Source organism: Halyomorpha halys, unplaced genomic scaffold (genome assembly GCF_000696795.3).
Source record: "Halyomorpha halys isolate HHAL.00 unplaced genomic scaffold, Hhal_1.1 Scaffold1.1, whole genome shotgun sequence".
Taxonomy (NCBI): domain Eukaryota; kingdom Metazoa; phylum Arthropoda; class Insecta; order Hemiptera; family Pentatomidae; genus Halyomorpha; species Halyomorpha halys.
The window spans coordinates 639,250-644,666 of record NW_027115366.1 but is presented as its reverse complement, the minus strand read 5'-3'; positions in this window follow the sequence as shown (position 1 = coordinate 644,666).

The following is a 5,417-nucleotide window of genomic DNA, read 5'->3' as shown; positions in this document are numbered from 1 at the left end:
GAAAATCATAAAAATAGCAATAACTTCACAAACTTACTTTTTTTTAGATAACTCATTTTATTATACAGTATTACATTTTGTCAATTCTATATATTTCCACGGAAACTTGTTTCGGCCGTCATCTTGAAACATAGAATAATTAATGAATCGCTATCAAAGTTTATTTTGTTCATTACAGATATAATTTATTCTAATTAAAAGATAAAAAATCATATCCTACAAACAATGTTCATTTTGTGGTAAATAACAAACTTCCAAGCTCTATAAATCAGTGATTAAAACACATAAAATGAAATGATGTGTAGATTGTTCACAGTGAATAATATATATGAGGAGCAGTTAGTTTGGAATGCAGTCTGTGAAGAACATAAATATGTAAAAATTATTTACGTTTCGGCCAGGATTTCATTTAGTATTTTATTATTTGCTCTTTCCTCTTACTTGATTTTAATATTACTCTTCTCATATATCCTTTATCTTTTTATAATAGTTAAACTATTCTGTCTGTTAACACTATTTATGGATCCATAATGTTAGTTATTGTCTTATTTTCTAATCATTCTGTATATCCGTTTTTGTCCTCAGCCGAAATGTTGGCATTAATAAATAAGGTTTTAAGGCTGTAAATTCAACTACGTTGATAAAATTCAGTAAGTTATCGAAATAAATATGGCTTTGAATTTATAATGAATATACCTGACCTGAGTATGGGGAAGGTTACAAATATCGTTGTTATAAAGAATAATAGTTTAAATTGCCTCTGAAAAGAAGATGGCCACGGGACCTTCTAGTTTAAATTAATATTTGAAGTACCACCAATGGGTGGTTCCTTCCTAAGATTTTCAAGTGTATATGAAACATACTATATATTTACCTATTATGTATTATTTTGTACAGTTGTAAATTACAATAAAAAAAAAATTAAAAAAAAAATTGACTGTGATTAAAAGTTTTAATTTAATGTGAATAATTGACAAAATTGGGTAATTTCAGACTGAAATATATTGACTTGAGCAGAATAGCTTGCATAAAGTTTTTATGATGTGGTTCTAAATTTGTATTTCAGATTTTCCTTAAGGATGGGCGAATTAGACCGAAACGGTGAATTTATAAAGATTTATTTTGTTTAAACAAGAAATAAATGAAGATAAAACAAAATACATGGTATAACATTAGAAACTACTTTTTTTTCGTACCCTTCATTAACATTATTAGTTCATGCATACATAATACAAGTTGCTCAGAAAATCCGCTAGGAGCTCTTATGCATTTAAATTTAACATGACTTTAAATAGGGTACAACATTTAACATAACATCATGAATAATACTATTGTAATCAATCTACTTTTATTGTTTTAATCATCTATCTTCTATTTAATTCATTGTTATATATAATTCCAAATCTGTTTGTTAAGTATTTCCTTTAATTTTTTACGTTTCTCTGAATGATGGTTGTTATCTCTTTTTTGGTTAATCAGCCCAGATGAACACCTGAAATTCAGGTTACGAATAAATATTTTTTTGTTTTATTGACTTTGGTCATTATCTTTAAACATACTAAGTTGCAATTAGTAAGACTAAATTAATGTATAATTTAAATACAGAAGACTAACATATAATTCATATAGTTGTTTTTGTTATTCCTACTGAATTGTTATTGTAGGAAGACCTTCGGTAACTATTACATTCCCCGGGGGTCTCAAGAGTAAGCAGACAAAGGGAGAACTAAAGAACTGAAGAAGAGAAAAAGCAGACTGGAAACAGTGACTGGGCGGAATGCTGTGAGGGCAAATATTTTGGGAGGGGGCGCCCAGTCCCACGCCTCTCCTCTTGGCCAACACCTTTACTTACAGTTCTCAATGTAGGTATGTATGCGTGTGTGCATATACATTTTTTGAGGCTTTTGTATCTAAAATATATAAATTGATAGATTATAAAATATCTATTAAAAAAAATTATATAAATAAATAACTATTTTATGCATATTGGGGTATAATCTATTATTTTTTTCATTAAATTATAATTATATTTTAGATTAAATATTTTTTAATCTCCATAAAAAACATGTAAAAATGTCACTTTTTTACTTTCACTGATTTATTACATTTATTTCTAACATTACTTATATATTATTATTATGTTATATTATTCATATATTAATTTCTTTTTAAATTTACTGATCCTTTTTCTTATTATTGGTATATTTTTTTAATTATTACTTATAGTCTAATGTATTTATTTTATTTTTTTGTATGTATGTGTTAGAGTGTTTTTTATTTTTAATTATAATAGATTATAATTGTGAACAACCATGTTGGATTGGTTAGGGATGGTTAATTACATAAAGTATATTTTTTACTATATTTAAAATGTTTATATAATTTTGGCTGTAATTCTGTTTTATGTTTGAGGGAAAAAGAGAGAATGTTTTAAAATTAAAATGGAAAAATTAAACACTCTATAAAGTCTTACATGTTTTCATCCAAAAAACCTAGAATCGCAAAATGGACTGTGTATGTCTGTCTGTGAGGGGATAATTTATTAAAAATTGAGACAGCCGATTCGAATGAGAAAAGATGAGAATCCTGAACTTTCCCGATTGCGTTTCGGATTTTGTTAAGCTAAAAATACCAGCTTTTGATTTTTTTTTTTTTTCGAAAATCATAAAAATAGCAATAACTTCACAAACTTACTTTTTTTTAGATAACTCATTTTATTATACAGTATTACATTTTGTCATATAACTATTTACAGAGATCTGTACATTAAATTATAACAAAAAAAATTAAACATAAATTAACATAACATCTAAAACACATTTGTTTCAATTACCATTTAGTCTGGAGAACTGGGAGCTTGTGAATGAGGAAAATCAGGACTCCAGAAGATCCCATCGCTGATTTCGCTATGAGAATGTTACTTTGTATTACAATCTACTAAATTTCTTTTTTAAATATTTTTGTTGAAAAATGTAGGTGAGACCCCTTATATTATCAGTTTATTAAAAAGTTACTTCTAAATTTCTTGTGCAATTTTTATAAATTGGCATTTTGGCCATTACCATTACCCATTACCATTACCATTGGCCATTACCCATCGTCGTAAACCCATGACTTCCTGAACCATAGTATTTTTTTTATAATAGTCGAATCCAACTGCTACAACACTTACTAGACAAACCGTCTAAACTTCAAATTCATTAGAAAAGACTGATCTACATGACTATAATAAGGCCTGTCTGGAATACGGAGTTGAGCTTTGGGGCTCCACTAAACCTTAGAATTTCTCTCGTATCCAATGCTTGCGATCCAAAATCCTTCGTAAAATCCTTAATATTCCTTAGTTTTCACTAATAACATCATCCATGTTCCATATGTTGGACAGATCCAGATACCAATCTTTCCATGATAAACTTCCTAATCACTCAAACTCACTTGTTTCTAGCCTGCCTTTTCTGTGATTACCTGATAATCCTCCCAGGCGTCTGAAAAGCAGATTGTCTGGAGATCTTCTGTAGAAATGTTATGGGAGATATGTTTGTACCATGTCTAACTTACATCAAATTTACTTATTGTATATATTTTAATACAATTATAAATATTAATAAATAAATTCTAAAAAAATAGTTATTAATAAAATTCCATTTAAGACATTTTCTGATCCAGATATCTATCCTTCCATTATAAACTCCCTAACCACCCAAACCTAGAAACAAGTTGGTTTGCACCTTGCATCCTCTACCATTCCTGACAATACTTCGAGGTGCCAGAAAAGAATATAGCCTGGAGATCTTCTAATGTGCTACCAAGCAGTATGTAGTTTCTCTACATGCCTGTAACAGTCCATTATCATTTTAGATAAAATATAATGAATGTATTTGTATGTAAATGCAGTTGTAAATATCATTAAATAAATAAAAAAAATTCTCGTGACAACAGCGACATGAACAAATTGCAATAAATAATTCTACTATTTATATTTTCTGATCCTTTAAATAGTTTAAAGGAGAGATCCATTACAGAAGCGACCTCTTTACCTTTGACTTAGTATCTGGGTCAAGAGTATCCCTTCAGGCCGTGGTGAAGGTTCCTGGTAGAATCAGGTTCCAGTTTAAATTTCCACTTAACGATAATATTAGATTTCTAATTATTTATTTATGTGTTGCTTTTTTTGTATTATTTAAAAACAAAAATGATTCTGTTAAAGCAAATTATCAAAAGTAGGGAGAAACGCTTTATTCAGCCATCCTGCCCAAATACTTCGGGTTGCTACAATACACAGCATACCAATCAATCTATTATCGGACATATATATACGATACATACGCCCAAGGAATACAGATGAGTCACTTTATTTTATTTTATGATTTATTGGTATCATTAGAATCCGAAAAAAATAAAAACAATTCATTGCAGTCTAACTCCTTGAAAAATTTAGCATTTTATTGTGAATTAGTTGATAACAATGATTCAAGCAAAACCAAAAAATAGTGACTACGTTTTTAAGTCAATAGACAATTATTTATTCTGTTACGGTACCCGTGAGTCAACCCTGTTGGTTATGAGTCCACCCATAATCCACTTTACGAGGGTAACAAGAAAATATAGTGAAAGAAGAATTATAGAGGTTTAATAAGACTTAAGATGTTTCAGTATGTCAGTGAAAGCACAGTGTTTATCCACTGACACTAGCCTGTCTACTCATTTCCATCCTAGCTTGCCATTGGCCAGTGTTAGTATTTTTTTTTTAGCCCCGATGAAGACCTGCAACGTGGGACGAAACGTTGGCTCAAATTAGTTTTTAGGAGTATTTGATTTTTTTTTTCTTTGACCGCACCCCGGACCATCTTCTTTTTATAATCATACACGGTCAATCATCGATCTTTGAGAATAATTAATTATATCGAAATTCGAAAATTTCTTATATTTTGAAAATTCTGTAACCTAAAAGCTCATTGGGGTATGTCAAGCGATAAATTAAAGACAACTCCAGTTGATGAATATCGAATATTCCACATGATATAATAAAACAACACATTTTTTTTTCACTACTTCCTTTTGCAATCAACACAAGTCTATACACTAAACACAAATATTTTAATTTTCTTTTGTTTTTTCTATTCTGCAATTTCATTCCATTTCACAATTTTTTATAATTTAATTGACAAATTTATTCCCTAATTCACTCTCTCAGACATACTCCAGTCATCCGTAACTCACTTTCGATCCGTTAAACAAATTTATCATTAGATAGCAATATGAAATTAAACAAAAGACCAGACATAATAGTAGCAGGAAAGATCAGTTTACAGAAAAACAAATGAATAAATACATCTTAAACAAAACAAAAAAAAAACTAATATGTAGATTTAAAAAAAAAAAATCGATTTTTGGTCGATTCAGGCAATATATATATA